The sequence below is a fragment of the Leucopleurus acutus genome (assembly GCF_964270905.1).
Source record: "Leucopleurus acutus genome assembly, chromosome: 5".
Taxonomy (NCBI): Eukaryota; Metazoa; Chordata; class Mammalia; order Artiodactyla; family Delphinidae; genus Leucopleurus; species Leucopleurus acutus.
The window spans coordinates 88005852-88029471 of NC_139147.1; the positions used below are offsets into that span (position 1 = coordinate 88005852).

At 38.9% G+C, this 23620-nt stretch overlaps 1 protein-coding gene across 1 annotated transcript in view; it reads right to left on the reverse strand.

The window, feature by feature from the left end:
- PIK3CA (phosphatidylinositol-4,5-bisphosphate 3-kinase catalytic subunit alpha) overlaps window positions 1-22211 on the reverse strand; it is a 110689-nt gene extending 88478 nt beyond the window's left edge. The window contains exon 1 of the mRNA XM_082839010.1: window positions 21892-22211. The gene's annotated coding sequence lies outside the window, so the exon portion shown is untranslated. The remainder of the gene's footprint in view (window positions 1-21891) is intronic.
- Between the last annotated feature and the right edge of the window lie 1409 nt (window positions 22212-23620).

Sequence of the window (23620 nt, forward strand, 5' to 3'; positions counted from 1 at the left end):
TATGGTACTGGCACAAAAACAGAAACATAGAACAATGGAACAGGATAGAAAGCCCAGAGATAAACCCATGCACATATGGTCACCTTATCTTTTATAAAAGAGGCAAGAGTATACAGTGGAGAAAAGACAGCCTCTTAAATAAGTGGTGCTGGGAAAACTGGACAGTTACATGTAAAAGAATGAAATTAGAACACTCCCTAACACCATACGCAAAAATAAATTCCGAATGGTTTATTAAAAGACCTAAATGTAAGGCTAGACACCATCAAACTCTTAGAGGAAAACATAGGCAGAACACTCTATGCCATAAATCACAGCAAGATCCTTTTTGACCCACCTCCTAGAGAAATGGAAATAAAACCAAAAAAAACCAAATGGGACTTAATGAAACTTCAAAGCTTTTGCACAGCTAAGGAAACCATAAACAAGACCAATAGACAAACCTCAGCATGGGAGAAAATATTTGCAAATGAAGCAACTGACAAAGGATTAATCTCCAAAACATACAAGCAACTCATGCAGCTCAATATCAAAAAAACAAACAACCCAATCCAAAAATGGGCAGAAGACCGAAATGGACATTTCTCCAAAGAACATATACAGATTGCCAACAAACGCATGAAAGAATGCTCAACATCATTAATCATTATAGAAATGCAAATGAAAACTACAATGAGATATCTTCCCACACCGGTCAGAATGGCCATCATCAAAAAATCTACAAACAATAAATGCTGGAGAGGGTGTGGAGAAAAGGGAACCCTCTTGCACTGTTGGTGGGAACGTAAATTGATACAGCCACTATGGAGAACAGTATAAAGGTTTCTTAAAAAACTAAAAATAGAAGTACCATACGACCCAGCAATCCCACTACTGGGCATATACCCTGAGAAAACCATAATTCAAAAAGAGTTATGTACCACAGTGTTCATTGCAGCTCTATTTACAATAGCCAGGACATGGAAGCAACCTAAGTGTCCATCAACAGATGAATGAATAAAGAAGATGTGGCACATGTATACAATGGAATATTTCTCAGCCATAAAAAGGAACGAAACTGAGTTATTTGTAGTGAAGTGGATGGACCTAGAGACTGTCATACAGAGTGAAGTAAATCAGAAACAGAAAAACAAATACCATACGTTAACACATATATATGGAATCTAAAAAAAAGAAAAGAAACGAAAATGTCAGAAGAACCTAGGGGCAAGACGGAAATAAAGATGCAGACCAACAAGGGAATGGACTTGAGGATACAGGGAGGGGGAAGTGTAAGCTGGGACTAACTGAGTGAGTGGCATGGACATATACACATTACCAAACGTAAAATAGATAGCTAATGGGAAGCAGCCGCATAGCACAGGGAGATCAGGTCGGTGCTTTGTGACCACCTGGAGGGGTGGGATAGGGAGGGTGGGATAGGGAGGGTGGGAGGGAGGGAGATGCAAGAGGGAAGAGATATGGGGACATATGTATATGTATAACTGATTCAATTTGTTTTAAAGCAGAAACTAACACACCATTGTGAAGCAATTATACTCCAATAAAGATGTTAAAAAAAACAGAAAAAAAGTGTGTGGGTTTTATTGTTATTATTAACCTGGTACATGAGAGAAATAGACTATGGGATCATCAACTTGAGAAAAATAAGTTACGTTGTATGACCATCAAGGGCAGTCTGGTGAAAACTGTTAAAAAGTAAGAGGTAAGAAAACATAAATTCACATATAGTTAGCAAAAACTTAAATATGAACTAATAGTCTCATTTATATAAGATGCCAACCACAGTACTGAAACCAGGTACAGTAAGTCCCCTATATACAAACAAGTTCTGTTCCGAGAGTAAGTCCAACAAAGTCAGCCTAGGTACCCAACTAACACAATCAGCTATATAGTATTGTACTGTATTAGGTTTATAATACTTTTCACACAAATAATATGTAAAAAACAAACAAAAAATGAAGAAAACATTTTTAATCTTACAGTACAGTACCTTGAAAAGTATAGTACCAGCTACATCACCGCTGCTTTTACACTTGCTTCCAGACATCCTGGGCTTGAAATAAAGATACCGTACTGCTGTACTCTATACAGTACTGTACAGTAAAGTACACAAAAGCACAACCACATGCACGTGACAATGTATGCCAGTCACGTGAACTAACTTATGTGATTGGACATGCGAATACACGTTCTCACATCTGAAAGTTTGCAACTTGAAGGTTCTTGTGTAGGGGACTTACTGTAGATGATGCCATAGAAACTTGCATCAATGATGCCACGTAGCATCATTAGTGATTAAGGCAAAGACTTAAGAGACTGAACTGATGAAAATATTCAGCATACATGGCTGATTTCCTTATTTTCACGTAACTTGTAAGGTTTACACAATGCCCAGTCAGTGTAAACTAGATAACAAATAGAATGATACACAAAAGAGTTAAATCTGTATTCATTAAGACTTCATAGCAGGTATAATAGAGAAGTGAAATAAAAGCAGCTTTAAAACATGACATGAGAATTCTACAAAAGCCATGTAACATAGCAACTATGTGACAATATGACACAATTACCACTTAGTGCATAAAGAAAGACAGGGAAAGGAAATACCCAGTAGCACGAAACAAGTACTGCTTCAATGGCAGAGTGCTATTAAGACAGCTGCTGGAGGCAAACAGAAGTCCAAGACCAGAGGGCTTCACAGAGGAATTCTACCAAACATATAAAGGAGAGCTAACACCCATCCTTCTCAGACTATTCCAAAAAATTGAAAAGGACAGAAAACCCTCAAATTAATTCTATAAGGCCACCATTACCCTGATACTAAAATCAGACAAAGACACTACAAAAAAAGAAAATTACAGGCCAATATCTCTGAATGAATATAGATGCAAAAATCCTTGACAAAATATTAGCAAACAATTCATCAATATATAAAAAGGATCATATACCATGATCAAGTGGGATTTATTCCAGGGATGCAAAGATGATTCAGTATCTGCAAATCAATGTGAAACACCACATTAACAAAAGGAAGGATAAAAACTACATGATCATCTCAATAGATGCAGAAAAAGCATTTGACAAAATTTGACATCCATTCATGATAAAAACCCTCAGTAAAGTTGGTATAGAGGGAACATATCTCAACATAATAAAGCCCATTTATGACAAACCCACAGCTAATATCATACTCAATGGTGAAATGCTGAAAGTTTTTCCTCTAAAACCAGGAACAAGACAAGGATGCCCACTCTTGCCACTTCTATTTAACACAGTACTGGAAATCCTAGCCACAGAAATCAGACAAGAGAAAGAAATAAAAGGCATCCAAATTAGAAGGGAAGAAGTAAAACTGTCACTATTCGCAGGTGATGTGATACTGTATATAGAAAACCCTAGTCTCCACACCCAAACTATTAGAACTAATAAATGAATTCAGGAAAGCTGCAGGATACAAGATTAGTTTACAGGAATCTGCTGCTTTTTTTATACACTAATAATGAACTACTAGAAACAGAAAGTAAGAAAACAATCCCATTTAAAATCACATCAAAAAGAATAAAATACCTAGGAATACACTTAACCAAGGATGTGAAAGACCTATACTCTGAAAACTCTAAAACACTGATGAAGAACATTTAAGATGACACAAAGGAATGGAAAGATATCTTGTATTCATGGACTAGAAGAATTAATATTGTTAAAATGTCCATACTATCCAAAGCAATCTACAGATTTAAGGCAATCCCTACCAAAATACCCATGACATCTTCCACAGAACTAGAACAAACAATCCTAAAATTTATATGGAAACACAAAAGACCTCAAATAGCCAAACAATCTTGAGAAAAAAGAATAAAGCTGGAGGTATCACATTCCCTGACTTCAGACTACACTACAAAGCTACAGATATCAAAACACTATGGCACTGGCACAAAAACAGATCTTTAGACAGAATAGAGAGCCCAGAAATAAACTCTTGTGCCTATGGTCAATTATTAATCTACAACAAAGAAGACAAGAATATACAATGGAGAAAAGACAGTCTCTTCAATAAGCGGTGCTGGGAAAACTGGACAGTTGCATGTAAAAGACTGGAATTAGAACATCTTCTCATACCATATACAAAAATAAACTCAAAATAAATTAAAGACCTAAGAAACTCCTAGAAGAAAAAATAAGCAGAACACTTTCTGACATAAATCTTAGCAATGTTTTTTTGGCTCTGTCTCCTAAGGCAAAGGAAACAGAAGCAAAAATAAACAAATGAGACCTAATTAAACTTAAAAGCTTTTACACAACAAAGGAAACCATCAAGAAAACGAAAAGACAACCTAAAGAATGGGAGAAAATATCAGCAAATGATATGACTGATATGGAGTAATATCCAAAATATATAAAGAGATCACACAACTAAACACCAAAAAAACAAACAACCCAATTAAAAAGTGTGCATTAGACTAAATAGACACTTTCCCAAAGAAGACATACAGACAGCCAACAGGCACACAAAAAGATACTCAAGCTTGCTAATCACCAGAGAAATGTGAATTAAAACCACAATGAGATGCCACCTCACTACTGGCAGAATGGCTATCATCAAAAAGACCATAAATAACAAAAGTTGGTGAGGATGTGGAGTAAAGGGAACCCTTGTACACTGTTGGTGGGAATGTTAACTGGTGCTGCCACTGTAGAAAACAGTATGGAGGTTCCTCAAAAAACTAAAAATAGAACTACCATATGATCCAACAATTCCACTCCTAGATATACAGCCAAAGAAAACAAAAACACTAGTTCAAAAAGATACAAGCACCCTAACGTTCATAGCAGCATTATTTACAATTGCCAAGATATGGAAGCAACCTAAGTGTCCACCAACAGATAAACAGATAAAGAAGATGTGGTATATATGTATACAATGGAATATTACTCAGCTATTAAAAAGAACGAAATTTTGCCATCTGCAGCAAAACTGATGAACCTCAAGAGTATTATGCTTAGTAAAATAAATCAGACAGAGAAAGACAAATACTGTATGTAATCACTTACATGTGGAATCTAAAAATTAAATGAGTGAATATAACAGAAAAAAACCCACACTCACAAATATTGAGAACAAACCAGTGGTTACCATCGGGGAGAGGGAAGTGGAGGGAAAATATAGAGGTGGGAGATTAAGAGGTACAAATTAATAAGTATAAAATAAATAGGCTACAAGGATATGTTGCACAGCATACGGGAGAAAACCAATATATATATATATTTTTACATCTTTAATGGAGTATAATTGCTTTACAATGGTGTGTTAGTTTCTGCTTTATAACAAAGTGAATCAGTTATACATATACATATGTTCGCATATCTCTTCCCTCTTGTGTCTCCCTCCCTCCCACCCTCCCTATCCCACCCCTCTAGGTGGTCACAAAGCACCAAGCTGATCTCCCTGTGCTATGTGGCTGCTTCCCACTAGCTATCTATTTTACGTTTGGTAGTGTCTATATGTCCATGCCACTCTCTCACTTTGTCACAGCTTACCCTTCCCCCTCCCCAAATCTTCAACTCCATTCTCTAGTAGGTCTGTGTCTTTATTCCTGTCTTACCTCTAGGTTCTTCATGACATTTTTTTTCTTAAATTCCATATATATATGTGTTAGCATACGGTATTTGTCTTTATGTTTCTGATTTACTTCACTCTGTATGACAGACTCTAGGCCCATCCACCTCATTACAAATAGCTCAATTTCATTTCTTTTTATGGCTGAGTAATATTCCATTGTATACATATGCCACACCTTCTTTATCCATTCATCTGATGGTGGACACTTAGGTTGTTTCCATCTCCAGGCTATTGTAAATAGAGCTGCAATGAACATTTTGGTACATGACTCTTTTTGAATTATGGTTTTCTCAGGGTATATGCCCAGTAGTGGGATTGCTGGGTCATATGGTAGTTCTATTTGTAGATTTTTAAGGAACCTCCATACTGTTCTCCATAGTGGCTGAACCAATTCACATTCCCACCAGCAGTGCAAGAGTGTTCCCTTTTCTCCACATTCTCTCCAGTATTTATTGTTTCTAGATCTTTTGATGATGGCCATTCTGACTGGTGTGAGATGATATCTCATTGTAGTTTTGATTTGCATTTCTCTAATGATTAATGATGTTGAGCATTCTTTCATGTGTTTGTTGGCAGTCCGTATATCTTCTTTGGAGAAATGTCTATTTATGTCTTCTGCCCATATATGGATTGGGTTGTTTGTTTTTTTTTGTTATAGAGCTACATGAGCTGCTTATAAAATTTGGAGATTAATCCTTTGTCAGTTGCTTCATTTGCAAATATTTTCTCCCATTCTAAGGGTTGTCTTTTGGTCTTGTCTATGGTTTCCTTTGCTGTGCAAAAGCTTTGGAGTTTCATTAGGTCCCATTTGTTTATTTTTGTTTTTATTTCCATTTCTCTAGGAGGTGGGTCAAAAAGGATCTTGCTGTGACTTATGTCATAGAGTGTTCTGCCTATGTTTTCCTCTAAGGGTTTGATAGTTTCTGGCCTTACATTTAGGTCTTTAATCCATTTTGAGCTTATTTTTGTGTATGGTGTTAGGGAGTGATCTAATCTCATTCTTTTACATGTAACTGTCCAGTTTTCCCAGCACCACTTATTGAAGAGGCTGTCCTTTCTCCACTGTACATTCCTGCCTTCTTTATCAAAGATAACGTGACCATATGTGTGTGGGTTTATCTCTGGGCCTCCTAACCTGTTCCATTGATCTGTATTTCTGTTTTCGTGACACTACCATACTGTCTTGATTACTTTAGCTTTGTAGTATAGTCTGAAGTCAGGGAGCCGGATTACTCCATCTCCGTTTTTCATTCTCATGATTGCTTTGACTATTCAGGGTCTTTTGTGTTTCCATACAAATTGTGAAATTTCTTGTTCTAGTTCTGTGAAAAATGCCAGTGGTAGTTTGATAGGGATTATATTGAATCTGTAGATTCCTTTGGGTAGTAGAATCATTTTCACAATGTTGATTCTTCCAATCCAAAAACATGGTATATCTCTCCATCTATTTGTATCACCTTTAATTTCTTTCATCAGTGTCTTATAATTTTCTGCATACAGGTCTTTTGTCTCCTTAGGTAGGTTTATTCCTAGGTATTTTATTCTTTTTGTTGCAGTGGTAAATGGGAGTGTTTCCTTAATTTCTCCTTCAGATTTTTCATCATCAGTGTATAGGAATGTGAGAGATTTCTGTGCATTTACTTTGTTTCCTGCTGCTTTACCAAATTCAATGATTAGCTCTAGCAGTTTTCTGGTAGCATCTTTAGGATTCTCTATGCATCATGTCATCTGCAAACAGTGACAATTTTACTTCTTCTTTTCCAATTTGGATTCCTTTTATTTCTTTATCTTCTCTGATTGATGTGGCTAAAACTTCCAAAACTATGTTGAATAATAGTGGTGAGTGTGGGCACCTTTGTCTTGTTCCTGATCTTAGAAGAAATGGTTTCAGTTTTTCACCATTGAGAACGATGATGTGGGTTTGTCATATATGGCCTTTATTATGTTGAGGTAAGTTCTCTCTATGCCTACTTTCTCGAGGGTTTTTATCATAAATGGGTGTTGAATTTTGTCAACAGCATTTTCTGCAACAATTGAGATGATCATATGGTTTTTCTCCTTCAATTTGTTAATATGGTTTTTCACACTGATTAATTTGAGTATATTGAAGTATCCTTGCATTCCTGGGATAAATCCCACTTGATCATGATGTATGATCCTTGTAATGTGCTGTTGAATTCTGTTTGCTAGTGTTTTACTGAGGATTTTTGCATCTATGTTCATCAGTGATATTGGCCTGTAGATTTCTTTCTTTGTGACATCCTTGTCTGGTTTTGGTATCACGGTGATTGTGGCCTCGTAGAATGAGTTTCGGAGTGTTCCTCCCTCTGCTATATTTTGGAAGAGTTTGAGAAGGATAGGTGTTAGTCTTCTCTAAATGTTGGATAGAATTTGCCTGTGAAGCCATCTGGTCCTGGGCTTTTGTTTGTTGGAAGATTTTTAATGACAGTTTCAATTTCAGTGCTTGTGACTGGTCTGTTCATATTTTCTATTTCTTCCAGATTCAGTCTTGGCAGGTTGTACATTTCTAATAATTTGTCCATTTCTTCCAGACTGTCCATTTTATTGGCATAGAGTTGCTTGTAGTAATCTCTCACGATCTTTTGTATTTCTGCAGTGTCATTGTTACTTCTCCTTTTTCATTTCTAATTCTATTGATTTGAGTCTTCTCCCTTTTTTTCTTGATAAGTCTGGCTAATGGTTTATCAACTTTGTTTATCTTCTCAAAGAACCAGTTTTTAGTTTTATTGATCTTTGCTATCATTTCCTTCATTTCTTTTTCATTTATTTCTGATCTGATTTTTATGATTTCTTTCATTCTGCTAACTTTGGGGGTTTTTTCTTCTTTCTTAAATTGCTTTAGGTGCAAGGTTAGGTTGTTTATTCGAGATGTTTCCTCTTTCTTAAGGTAGGATTGTATTGCTATGGAATTCCCTCTTAGAACTGGTTTTGCTGCACCCCATAGGTTTCGGGTTGTCGTGTCTCCATTGTCATTTGTTTCTAGGCATTTTTTGATTTCCTCTTTGATTTCTTCAGTGATCACTTCATTATTAAGTAGTGTATTGTTCAGCCTCCAGGTGTTTGTATTTTTTACAGATCTTTTCCTGTAATTGATATCTAGTCTCATAGCATTGTGGTTGGAAAAGATACTTGATACAATTTCAATTTTATTAAATTTAGCAAGGCTTGATTTGTGATCCAAAATATGATCTATCCTGGAGAATGTTCCAAGAGCACTTGAGAAAAATATGTATTCTGTTGTTTTTGGATGGAATGTCCTATAAATATCAATTAAGTCCATCTTGTTTAATGTATCATTTAAAGCTTGTGTTTCCTTATTTATTTTCATTTTGGATGATCTGGCCATTGGTGATAGTGGGGTGTTAAAGTCCCCTACTATGAATGTGTTACTGTCGATTTCTCCTTTTATGGCTGTTAGTATTTGCCTTATGTATTCAGGTGCTCCTATGTTGGGTGCATAAATATTTACAATTGTTGTATCTTCTTCTTGGATTGATCCCTTGATCATTATGTAGTGTCCTTCTTTGTCTCTTGTAATAGTCTTTATTTTAAAGTCTATTTTGTCTGATATAAGAATTGCTACTCCAGCTTTCTTCTGGTTTCCATTTGCATGGAATATCTTTTTCCGTCCCCTTACTTTCAGTCTGTATGTGTCTCTAGGTCTGAAGTGGGTCTCCTGTAGACAGCATATAAATGGGTCTTGTTTTTGTATCCATTCAGCCAATCTGTGTCTTTTGATGGGAGCATTTAGTCCATTTACATTTAAGGTAATTATCGATATGTATATTCCTCTTCCCATTTTCTTAATTGTTTTGGGTTCGTCATTGTAGGTGCTTTCCTTCTCTTGTGTTTCTTGCCTAGAGAAGTTCCTTTCACATTTGTTTTAAAGCTGGTTTGGTGGTGCTGAACTCTCTCAGCTTTTGCTTGTCTGTAAAGGTTTTAATTTCTCCATCAAATCTGAATGAGATCCTTGCTGGGTAGTGTAATCTTGGTTGCAGGTTTTTGTCGTTCATCACTTTAAATATGTCCTGCCAGTCCCTTCTGGCTTGCAGAGCTTCTGCTGAAAGATCAGCTGTTAACCTTATGGGGATTCCCTTGTGTGTTATTTGTTGTTTTTCCCTTGCTGCTTTTAATATGTTTTCTTTGTATTTAATTTTTGACAGTTTGATTAATATGTGTCTTGGCGTATTTCTCCTTGGCTCTATCCTGTATGGGAGTCTCTGTGCTTCCTCGACTTGATTAACTATTTCCTTTCCCATATTAGGGAAGTTTTCAACTATAATCTCTTCAAATATTTTCTCAGTCCCTTTCTTTTTCTCTTCTTCTTCTGGAACCCCTATAATTCGAATGTTGGTGCGTTTAATGTTGTCCCAGAGGTCTCTGAGACTGTCCTCAGTTCTTTTCATTCTTTTTTCTGCTCTACAGTAGTTATTTCCACTATTTTATCTTCCAGGTCACTTATCCGTTCTTCTGCCTCAGTGATTCTGCTATTGATCCCATCTAGAGTATTTTCAATTTCATTTATTTTGTTGTTCATCATTGCTTGTTTCATCTTTAGTTCTTCTAGGTCCTTGTTAAATGTTTCTTGCATTTTCTCTCTTCTATTTCCAAGATTTTGGATCATCTTTACTATTATTATTCTGAATGCTTTTTCAGGTAAACTGCCTATTTCCTCTTCATTTGTTAGGTCTGGTGGGTTTTTATCTTGCTCCTTCATCTGCTGTGTGTTTTTCTGTCTTCTCATTTTTCTTATCTTACTGTGTTTGGGGGTCTCCTTTTTGTAGGCTCCAGGTTTGTAGTTCCCGTTGTTTTTGGTGTCTGTCCCCAGTGGCTAAAGTTGGTTCAGTGGGTTGTGTAGGCTTCCTGGTGGAGGGGACTAGTGCCTGTGTTCTGGTGGATGAGGCTGGATCTTGTCTTTCTGGGGGGCAGGTCCACATCTGGTGGTGTGTTTTGGGGTGTCTGTGGACTTATTATGATTTTTTAGGCAGCCTCTCTGCTAATGGGTGGGGTTGTGTTCGTGTCTTGCTCGTTGTTTGGCATAGGGTGTCCAGCACTATAGCTTGCTGGTCGTTGAGTGAAGCTGGGTGCTGGTGTTGAGATGGAGATCTCTGGGAGATTTTCGCCATTTGATATTATGTGGAGCTGGCAGGTCTCTTGTGGACCAGTGTCCTGAAGTTGGCTCTCCCACCTCAGAGGCAAAGCGCTAACTGCTGGTTGCAGCACCAAGAGCCTTTCATCCACACGGCTCAGAATAAAAGGGAGAAAAAGTAGAAAGAAAGAAAGAAAAAGAAAGAAAGAAAGAAAGAAAGAAAGAAAGAAAGAAAGAAAGAAGAAGGAAGAAGGGAAAGAGGGAGGTAGTGAGGGAGGGAGGAAGGAAGGAAGGAAGGAAAGAAAGAAAAAGAAAAGATAAAATAAAGTAAGACAAAATAAAATAGAGATATTAAAATAAAAAGTAATTATTACGAAAAAAAATTTTTAAGGAAAAAAATAAAATAAAAAACGGATGGATAGAACCCTAGGACAAATGGTGGAAGCAAAGCTATACAGAAAAAATCTCACACAGAAGCATACACATACACATTCATAAAAAGAGGAAAAAGGGAAAAAATAATAAATCTTGCTCTCAAAATCCACCTCCTCAAATTGGGATGATTTGTTGTCTATTCATATATTCCACAGATTCAGGGTACATCAAGTTTATTGTGGAGCTTTAATCTGCTGCTTCTGAGGCTGCTGGGAGAGATTTCCCTTTCTCTTCTTTGTTCACACAGCTCCTTGGGGTCAGCTTTGGATTTGGCCCCGCCTCTGCGTGTAGGTCGCCGGAGGGCGTCTTTTCTTCGCTCAGACAGGGCGGGGTTAAAGGAGCAGCTGTTTCGGGGGCTCTGGCTCACTCAGGCCGGGGGGGAGGGAGGGGCACGGAGTGCCGGGGCGAGCCTGCGGCGGCAGAGGCCAGCAGGACGTTGCACCAGCCTGAGGCGCACCGTGCGTTCTCCCAGGGAAGTTGTCCCTGTATCACGGGACCCTGGCAGTGGCGCGCTGCACAGGCTCCCCGGAAGGGGGTGTGGATAGTGACCTGTGCTCGCACACAGGCTTCTTGGTGACGGCAGCAGCAGCCTTAGCGTCTCATGCCCGTCTCTGGGGTCCGCGCTTTTAGCCGCAGCTCACGCCTGTCTCTGGAGCTCCTTTAAGCGGTGCTCTTAATCCCCTCTCCTCGCGCACCAGGAAACAAAGAGGGAAGAAAAAGTCTCTTGCCTCTTCGGCAGGTCCAGACTTTTTCCCGGACTCCCTCCCGGCTAGCCGTGGTGCACTAACCCCCTGCAGGCTGCGTTCAAGCCGCCAACCCCAGTCGTCTCCCTGCGCTCCGACTGAAGCCCGAGCCTCAGCTCCCAGCCCCGCCCGCCCCAGCGGTTGAGCAGACAAGCCTCTCGGGCTGGTGAATGCCGGTCGGCACCGATCCTCGGTGCGGGAATCTCTCAGCTTTGCCCTCCGCACCCCTGTTGCTGTGCTCTCCTCTGTGGCTCCGAAGCTTTTCCCCTCTGCCACCCGCAGTCTCCGCCCACGAAAGGACTTCCTAGTGTGTGGAAACCTTTTCTCCTTCACAGCTCCCTCCCACTGGTGTAAGTCCCGTCCCTATCCTTTTGTCTCTGTTTATTCTTTTTTCTTTTGCCCTACCCAGGTACGTGGGGACTTCTTGCCTTTTGGGAGGTCTGAGGTCTTCTGCCAGCGTTCAGTAGGTGTTCTGTAGGAGTTGTTCCACTGTAGATGTATTTCTGGTGTATCTGTGGGGAGGAAGGTGATCTCCGCGTCTTACTCTTCCGCCATCTTCCCCGGTGACCTCCACCAATATTTTATTATAACTTTAAATGGGGTATAGTCTAGAAAAATACTGAATCACTATGTTGTATACCTGAAACTAATTTAATATCATAAATCAACCATACTTCAACAAAAAAGAAAAAGGACATCTGAGGATTCTGAGATTCCAGGAGTGGACAGGGAAAAACAATCCATAGGAAGCTCAGACTAGGTGTGAAAAATGTACGTCCATTTACTTAATTCCCTTCTGTCCACTAAACCTTCATTCCGATCATGCTAAATCCCTATATGCTAACTTCTCTTAGGACTAGGTATGAAATAGAATTCAAATTCCCAGAGTGAGAATGAAACTTTAAAAAGTTGTAATAGAACAAAAAGCAAGCAGTAATGTCAAGAACCTTGTTAGAAAGGAACCTTACCGTTCACTCTCCAGAGAAAGGATTCATTAGTAAATCCTCAAAATGTACAGGGTTCAATTCACTACAAAATGTTAAAGCCCCCAAATAAATCGATGAATATGACATGGTTAGTGCTCTCAAGTAGCATACAGATATTTATTAAGTGCTTACTATGTACTAGGCACTGTTCTAAATGCTTTCATGTATTCGGCATTTAACCTTCATTATAATATTATGATGTAGGTATTGCTATTATCCCTTTTCTACAAATGAGGAAATACGTATTAACCCAGAGAATATTTAACCCAGACAGGTTAAATAATTTGCCCTCAATTACAAAACTAGAAATTTTGACAGTCTTGCTTCAGAGCACATGCTCTTAGTCATTGTGACATATATTTAGGAAAAGAAAATTAAAGAAGCCTACATACACTGACCATATTTTGTGTATTTTCTAAGACTGTTCTGACTTCAAATATTCTGTACTGTTGTCAGATTACTTGCTCCCATTTTGGCTGGGGAAAAAAATTATTTGCAGGAGGAATGTACATAACAAATTTATATATCTGATATTTAGACTCAACAAAACACCATCACATGATACATTTAGCTGTGCTTCAGTCGTTGTTCATTACTACATCATTCAGCTGTATATTAGTAGTGTCTGTGAACAACACATGGCTGTAAAAAGAGCCATTTCACTGCATAGAAATAGTCAAAATTATTCACAGTGATTTTGAGGAAATCTTAAGTCCTACAATATCACTAAGAAATTTGAAAGTTGGTCACTTCTAGTGAAAACAAACTACCAGTCTCCGAACCATAAAATCACTAATATTATAAATTGCTTTGGATTTTACTACCATTGTAATTATCAAGACTAGTACAGAAACTGCTTTAATAAAGTCATGTTCAACTTTTACAACTGGTATATACTTAGAGAAAAAGAGTACGAATATCACTTTCATAAATACTTTAAGATGCTGCCTATCAAGGTCTCAACTGCAAATAATAGCCATTAGATTTTAAGGAAATCTTCATAGGAAAAATAACTTTAAAATGATGTTACTGCTAATACTTCAATAAGTATAAAAATGACAGTGTGAAAATACAATTTTTCCTTTCTTTGCGGTCATAGATGATTTGATTTCAGATCGACTTTATAGTTGTGCCTAATTTCAATCTTTTTCCTGACAATTTTTCCCATTAATGCTGCTTTACTTTTGATCACATGCCCCATAAATTTATATTCCAGAAAAGCAGCTTATTTAGCAGAAAACTCCAAGGTTTTTGTACTTGTCAAGAAGTTAACCTCCTAAGGAAAAACCAAAAACACACACACAATTCACTTGCTTTTAGGCTAAAGGCAGTCAATTGTTTCAAAATGCAATAGTACTTTCAGGTCTAGACCTGCAGTAAGTCCAACAGAAAAGTACTTGGAAAAGCATGATCTGTCAAAGAAAAGCCACAGAAATCTGCTTAGCTTGTTGAAAAATGAGTACATACTCAAAATAACTCTAAATAATATCTCATTACCTGAACAGTTTGCTGGTTAAAAACTATTCAAAAGTTGAAGGTAATTTGAACATTCATAGAAACAACAAATCAGTAGCATACACACTATTGCTTTCTGACAAGGACAATTATTTTTGTCATCTTTTCATATATCTGTATATATCTGCACAATAGAGGATACATCTAGAAAAAAGAGGGTTACTATGCCTCTGGAATTATGTTTCTAAGATTAGAACATATTTTCTGAAAACCATCTAGTGGGATGGGTTACCAAAGGAAAGTATGGAACATATTTTCCTAGAAGTCTTTAACTAAAGTAAAGATGGTTGCCAATGGCTATTAAGGGTGCTGTGACAGGTTTTCTGGCCTTCATAACCCTGGCAACTGGTGTGCAATGGATGATCTACTCTCAATGCCTGTCAGTTGCTTACTGGCAATGCCTTTGCCAGTAACCAAAATGGCCATGCCTGTACAACTTTGATCCTTCAAAGTCACTGAAGGTTTCAGAAAGAAAGAAAGAAAATCTTTCCAGTCCATTCTTTTCTGATGGCAGCTTTTCTCTGTCACAGAATTTCACAAAGGGCCTTCAAATATGTGCACATTTATAAAAAGGCAGAAAAAAAGATTTTTGCTTCCGAAGATACAACAAACTGAGATAGGACCATCTTCCCTCTAGGGAGTGGCTTAACTTACTCTTCCCTGAAATCAGAAATAGGCTTTAGGACTTCCCTGGTGGTGCAGTGGTTAAGAATCTGCCTGCCAATGCAGGGGACACGGGTTCAATCCCTGGTCCGGGAAGATCCCACATGCCACGGAGCAACTAAGCCCGTGCACCACATCTACTGAGCCTGTGCTCTAGAGCCCGCGATCGCAACTACTGAAGCCCATGCGCCTAGGGCCTGTGCTCCACAACAAAAGAAGCCACTGCAATGAGAAGCCCATGCACCACAACGAAGAGTAGCCCCTGCTCGCCGCAACTAGAGAAAGCCCATGTGCAGCAACAAAGACCCAACACAGCCAAAAAAATAAATTAAAAAATTAAAATAAAAAAAAGAAAGAGACTTTAAAATGCTAGGAATCTCATAGCATTTTGGAACTGTAAAGAACCTTAGAAATTTTGCAGGTAAAGAAAAGTGCTAAAAGGTAAAGATCTAACGCCAAAGAGCTAGTTAATAGTTCAATATAGAACCTAGATTTTCAGACTCTTGACCCAATGTTCTTTTAGGACACGGCTTCTCCTAATCTATCAATCTTTGTTAAAAATGTCTACAAACATCAGTAGAAATATGCACTAGTTAACAACTTATAGAAATGTGTTTCCTATCTACTTCAAATCTATATTCAGTAAATGATCAACTAAGACTGACACAGCAATTTATATACTTTTCAGATAGTTTAAAATATATAGCTACTAATTGATAGAAAGATATGAAAAGTGTTTTGATTCCCAATTATGATTATACTGCAAAAATATCACTTACTGATCACCTACTTTTGGGTACTATGCTACGTGCTGAGGATATAAGAATGAACACAAACATGGTCTCCTCCTGTTAAAAAATTTATGCTTAAAATTATCTTCATAATATTGCTTTAAATCTTTACAGTACTTTATAAGATGTATCTCTCCACTGAATCTTACTAACTCTTGGTGAGTATGGCAAGAGAGTATGATCAGAACAGAATGATTCTATCCTAATGTAGCTTTTTTCACATCACAACACTGACTTATTTGGCTTCCACTACACAAATATTTAAAATCTGAAGTGTAGCAGATAAGTATGGCCTGTAAAAATTCTTACTTTTTTTTTTCTTTTTAAATCCCACACTTATTTCAAATGGCAATGCTGGCCCTGATACAGAGACTCCTTTGTAACAATTCCAATTATATACTAAAAGTTACTAAAACTTAACCTCTTATAAATGAGTGCAATTTAGATAAACTGTCAAGCTAACTAGCAAAATGATACAGAAGAAATGAGTGTTTAATTGTCAGACCAAATATGAAGTATGTTATTCTTGTACTAGGTATAAATTTAAAATAATGATTAATATGTACACATTTTCCCATGAATAATTTTATGCAATTTGGATCATTTAAATTATGTCATTAATTATATGAATTATTAGCAAGCAACGTATTATAATTCCTATTGTATCATTGCAGAAAGAGAGGCAAAGATGTGATACAGTCTGCCTCCTCTCCCCCTTACACAAATACAAAGTAGCAGTTTAGGATTGGAATTTAGTTTTTCAGCCATCCAGACCACAGCACCATAATCCATACTAAAAACAGTTTCACTGTAAGAAATACTAAACTTGAAGAAAAAACTCTAAACCACCACTTTTACTATAACTTTATAAACGTTTTGTTGAAGCATTTTAACTTTAAACTCCCCAAACTGTATAGTTGAGGAGAGGGAGAGAGAACATCTAAAAATTCCTTAACCAGCATCAACTGATTCATGTTAATAAAGGATTAAATGTGAATAATATAAATGTCTATAAAACGTTATCAGTATATCTAAGGTTGAATAACCTTTCTGAATGATGGAAATCTCCAGCCTTTAAATCGAATCCTCAGACTCCACTGTGTGTTCCCTCATGCTTCTTTTTTTACACCCTTAAGACTTCAGTTTCTCCTACCCGCTATTTTTAATTTTTATTACAGTACTTTCTCTAAAAAGATAATAAAGTTCACTTTAAACATAAACTTAAGGGAGAACTCAGACAAGTCAATTTGCTTTATACAAAAATAAGACTTGTATCCAGAAACTTCAGCAGAGATACTATTACATTGTATGTAAGGTAACTCTATTACCAAATAAATGAAGGTTAAAATAACCATATAAAATTAAGATACATGGCTCCCAAATAGAGAAAGATATCAATAACTTCAGTCTGCTGATATCTGTAACCACTTCTGATATTGAGAACAATATTCTGAAATTGGTCCTGACCAGAGGTATACTCCCTGTATCTCCTAGAAATTACTAAATAAATGTTCCTGAATTTTAAGGTCTGGCAAACAGAGGTTTCACCAAAATCTCTGGGTCTTCTTTTGTAAATCATCCTTAGTTTTAATCTGTCCATTCTTTTGGAATGGTCAAATCTGATTTTACTTATCTTTGGAGATGGCATAAGGTCATCAGTTTAGATTCTTCCTTCCTCCATATTATGTATTATGGATGTATAGATAGCTTGACACTTGCTATCCTGTCATGGTTCAAACTTCTAGGTATAATTCTTTCCCAAGCAGGTTGACTAACACCTGGATGTTTTGACAGTGGAATAAGGTTCTAAGAAAATGAAACTAAAAGCCACGTGGTTTTTGGTCCCTAGTCATATCTGTAGAGCTAGCAGTCAGCAAAGTGGAAAACAGGATTTATTACATAAACTTTTTTCTTATCTCAGATAAGTCCAATCATGAGATCTAACACCTTTTAAGGGGAAAGGAAATGAACATGTTTTAAACATCAGATCCAGGACAAAAACTTTCTTGGATCTATATTATCTCATTTAATTCAACAACAACAACAACAAGTCTGTTGAGTAGTAATTACTCCCATTATACACATTAGGAAATCTGTCCAAAGTAATCCTGCCAGTAAGTATAGAAGCCAGGTTTTGATCCAAGCAGGTTCAGATTTTCCAAAGTCAATATTTTTAGTACTCATAGGATTTTAAGGCAAGATCACTGAGTACCATGTAGAACATTCAGTACAATTCCTCTATGTTACAGATGAGGAAACTGAGGCCCCAAAAGATTGAGACTTGCCCAAAGTCACACACTTGTGGTGAGGCTGGGATTTGAATTCATATCTCCTGATTTCCAGCACAGTTCTGTGTATAATTATTTGTGTGTGTGTGTGTGTGTGTGTGTGTGTGAGTGTGTTTGAGGTTGAGTATCACTCTTGATATAATTTATATGTAATTTAGAACATCTCAACTGTCTCCAAATAAAATTCATATGTGTGGCAGGTGCAGGGATGTACATATTTAGTGACCAAAAATAATAAATGTGTTTAGCAAGAATAAAAGCTTAATTGGCATTTATAAATTATTACATGTTGTAAAGAAGTCTGTTGTCAATATATTTATTTATTCAGTGAATAACTGCCTATTATGTACTGGCTACTGTGCTTGGCAATGAGAATACAACTGTATATAAGATAGAGACCCTATCCTTCTCATGATTTACATCTTGGTGGAGGATACCAACAAATAAATTGGCAATTACCAATGCAGTGAGTCAATGCTATGACAGAGGAGTACAAGATATTATGGGAACAGGAAGCAAGGGCACCTAACCCAGACTAGACTTTTCAAAGGAGTTGATATGAAAGAAGAGTAGGAGTCAGCCAGTTAAGGAAAGGGTATGAAATATGCAGATGTTTCAGGAAAAGCAAACAGCATTTGCACATGAAGCAGGAAAAGGCCAAGTGAGCTGTAGGAGGAGGAGGAAGAGATGAACCTAGAGAGAGAAGCAAGAAACAAATCATATAGGTCTTCGAAAGCAAGGGCTTTACAATCGTGTCTATTAGAATTACCTGGGGAACCTAAAAACAAATAAACAGATGTCTGGGGTCCCTTTCAGACCAATTAAATCAGAAACTCTAGGAATGAGACCCCAGCACTGATATTTTTAAAAAGCTAACTAGATGATTCTAATATGTGGCCAGGATCAAAAACCACTGTTTAAGCTATATGGGGAATTAAACATATACATTTATTACTGCAAATAAGGGAAAAGGTGATCTTAGTATCTCTGGGCCCTAGTTTCTTAACCTATTAAAAAGCAGGCTGGAGCAGGTTAGAGGTAGCATGATAAAATGAAAGAAGTCACAAAGCATTAGTTTTGTCAATGAGTTGTCACCTGACACCTGTCTGACCTTAGATTAAAATGTCATTTCTCAGAGACAGTAATACTGCCTTCTCTACAGGGCTGTTGTGTAGCTCAAGATAAATATATTTAATAAAATAGTTCAATAACTATGCTAATAAAATATATACCATAGTTTTCCAAGATTTATGCTTCTAAAGTTGCACAATTTTAAAGATTATAAATATTTTCACCAGAGATAAAATCCTTTATGATGCTTAAGAAACACATTTCATTTAAAGAATCACCCCTACCTTGAAGTTCAAGATATTTAAATAATAGAGAACTGATCCTTTTAATACTATTTTAGTTTCTAAAGAGATCAAACGGGATTAAGTTAGCCCTTTGCAAATAAAGAGATCAACAGAGCAAAATGCCCTTTAAATGGTAATAGCTAATGTTAAAAATTCTTTATTCAGTAAAGGGCACTAATAAGGAAAGTTATACACAAAGTAAACTGTTTTAGGAAATGTATGATCTACCTTATCATATATGTATTTAATTTATAAATTTACTTTTTTTTTTAAGGGAATACTTATTTGGGATGGAGAGGATCTTCCCCTGACAGGAAGGAAGCTCTGCCTCAAGAAGGGCTGTTCCATCCAGAGCCAGGCAAAGCCACTGCTCTTTTATAGTCTCACTTTCACATATATCTTGCCCATGAGAATATACACTTTCACGTGGTAATTTTGGGGTTTAAGTACAGCATTTGTATTTAGTGTTATCTCTTTAATGCTCTACCCAATTTACTTAAAATTGAAAAAAAAAACTTTAGACATATAAAAACACTGTTCTGCATTTATATGTGGTTCATTTTTAACTCTTCAACTGAAACTGATAGGAATGCCTTTCAAACTTTATATTCATAGTCAATGATAAACTATTAATATTCATTCACCTTCATTTCATGATGCTATTACTATTACGATCTGCTATCACTTCTTTCAATGACCTATTTTGTGATTTTAATAGGAAAGCACTCTATTTTACAATGATGAAAAACCCACAAGAAACTTTTGAAAAAAGTTATGGATGAAATTTAATTTTATCCAAAAACGTGAAATGAGAAAACTTAGAAAACAAAACAAAACACCAACACACACACACACACACACACACACACACACAGGGCCCTCTTCAGATAATTTTGGCTGATGACACTGCAGAACAGTTAATCTGATAATTAAAATTTTCCAGGACATGTGATGTTTAGATAGAGATCTATGCTGTCAACCAGAATTCAATGCTTCAGTTAAAAAATATTAAAACTTGAATACACAGACATATTAACAAATTCTTACACTGCAATTGCTTCTGGAGTCCATTAATAAAGACGTGTTCTGATTTATACAAATTAAATTAGCAACATGGTATCTTAAGTATTTTGCAGGTCTTTCCTTAACAACACGCAATCCAGCAAATAAACAAATTTTGTACGGTGCAATGTAAGCAAATACCCAGAGAACCCATCTTCTGAGCAGGAAAACATGCGATCAGTACTGCCCACAGTAGTTCAAATGTGGCCGCAGTTAACTACCGACGACTTGAGTTACCAGGAGTTCACCTACCCAAGTTTTCTAGGGGTTCTCCCAGGCCTCACAAACTACGATTCAAAACATCATCTCGCAAACCCATGTCCTGCATGTGCACAAAGGCGCAGTGCTGGAATGAGGAAGCTTCACCAAACAAAATCGCAACTCTACTTCACTAAAGAATATGTAGGCTGTTTTTACAGAGCCCCCTCTTGTTGCGCTCCCCTTACCCTTTATATAACTACGTAAACAGCTCCCCAATTACTGACATCCAAGAAAAGAGCTTTCGATTCCTAAGTCTAGTAACTAGCCACCATCACCACTATTCCTTTTGCATCCTAAAATAAACCCCTCAAACCGCGATCAAAACACACTGGCCGAACGTTTGGTGTTGACACAGCCCAATCCTGGGCGCTACCCTACCTTTCCGAGCCACTTAGGAGCTATGAAGCAGGCACCACATAATAGAATTAGTAAAGGCACAAATCACGAGACAACGTCTCAGATCTATGAATGAAAGATCCAATACGTTTGACTGTCTCGGTTAAGACGAAAACAACAACTTCGAGAGGAAGGGTGGGAGGGGAACAGCAGGGTGGGGGGAGGTTTTCCTTCCAAGCCCCAGCCGGGCGATTTAAACCCAGTATGAGGCAAACGCAGGGTCGCCGGGCTGGCAGGGCCGGAGTCCTCGGGCGTGACAGCCCCTCAGGAACAGCTCGCGGCTCGGCGCCGGAATCCCTCACGCCGCGGTGCTCGCGGGCCGGGTGGATGTGCAAGGGCGAGGGGGACCGAGCCACCGCGGCCGGGGCGGCGGCCCTGGGCGCACTTCCTCAGTCCTAGCCGCCCCATCCCCAAAAATGGGAGAGGAAGGAAACGAGGAGCGAGGCTGCGGCCAGAGGGAGAAAAGAGGGAGCGGCGAACCCTCGCCTCTGCATCTGGGTGAGGCCAGCAGCAGGCGGGGGAGAGGGAGCGGCGATCGCAGGCGAACTCCGATGCGGGCCGACGCTGAGAGAAACGACCGGCAGGCAGCCCCCGCCCAAGACGAGCACCCACCCGGCCCCATTCCGACCGCGCCCGCTCCCGGCCAGTCCGCGTTCTACTCACGCTTGGGGCTCCTCGAGGCTCCGCGGCTCTAACCGCATTGGGTCCCAGCCCCGCGGGCGGCGGCGGCGGCGGCGGCGGCGCCGGCGCCGAGGGAGAGGTAAGCGGGCGGCACAGCCCCCGCCTCCCGGCCCCTCTCCCCCGCCGCTCCGGAGCTGCCCGGCCGGGCCCGAGCCCTGCCTCGCCGGCAGCCCCAGCCCCAGCGGCCCGGCGGCAGCAGCCCAAGACCTCAGCGGCCGCAGCGGCGGCACCGGAACTGCCGCTTTCTCCTTCTCGTTGCCTCTCCTCGCTAGCCCCAGCCACACGCCCCCGCCCCCGTCTCCTTTCTCTGTCACCCCTGTTTTTTTCCTTTTGTTTCCAGAATAAACTTTATTGGTCTCTTTTTCCGCTCACATCGTGTAAACAAACAACGAACTCTTCCCCACCCCCTCGACTCCCCCCTCCTCGGGCAGAGGAGGGTAAGAGCTGAGGAGGGGCCGAGCCTACTATGCCCCGGAAGCAGATGAGCAAATGAAGGGAAGTGAAACTGCGGAGACCAGGAGTGGGAAGTGGGTAAATCGGGTAACAGTGTGCCAGTGCGCTTGCGCTTTGGTGTTGTTCCTGAAGGTGGGGTGGCGTTATGGGTGCTTTTCTGGCGCGCTGGTATTTAATGCTGTTGTCTTTTGCAGTAGTGAGGCTGTTTCGTCATCCTTTGGCGGCATATGTGTCGTACATCTGTTTCTACGAGCGAGAGATACAGAGAGGAGTATTGGGAGGAAGCGGGTCCATTCACTTTTACGCCCGTAGAGGAAATGAGATTTCCTCTAGTTTAGGGGCGAGGGAAGGGGATGTGGTGGCTAACCGCCTCTGTCAGTGGCTAACCAGAATTGGATATCAATACTAGAAACAAGGCCTTTTACAAAACGTTGCTACGCGTCCTTCTGCCAACGTAAGGTTAAGTTATAGCCCATCCGGAAAGAGGAATGCACTGCCACATCCCACCGCAATTCTTTGACTCACTCGGGGAGACCTTTTGCAAGGGAGACCTTTTGCAATGTCCTTTTTTCCCCCAGATTTGAGTCAGCTTGTAGGATTCATTTCTGACTATTCAGAATACGTGCTTTTTTCGCGTAGCGCCCACGGAGACTGCAGAAAAGCCATTTCGGTTGCAGATTAGATGCAAGGTGTTTTGGTACTGCGTACCATAGAAACCTCTCTTTGCTTGAGAGTAATAGGATCTGTTGCCTTTTGAGATCACAACTGATAAGGATGCGCTTTTCTGCGTGTTTCTCCCCCTAGTGGCCTTTCATTGTATTGAAAAGGCGTAGGAACGGTGATAGTAGAAATCTGTGATACAAGTCCTCAAACTAGGGCTCTCCCTTGAATTTTAAGGAGCAGAAGACTTGGAAGTGACCCACTCTAGAGATGTTACAGTCCAACTTGTCATCCAGAGCAAAAAGCTAACCAATAACCAGTTTTTGCTGGAGCACACATCCATACCCAATCTTAAATAAGATCCATTCCTATATGTGGTCATAGTTTCATTTGACTGTATTTCTGTATTTACTGTGCTTTCTTTTCTTAAGCTCTTGTTTTCATCTCACATTTCAGGGGTCTAAGTTTATAAATATTTTTCTTGAACCAGCGTTTTTCAGCACTTTCAGAACACTGTGTTACTCAAGAGCAGGGAATTAAAAAAAAAAAAAAAAAGCAAGCGTAAGGCAGCATTTCCCATATTGTGTTTCCAGGCCCA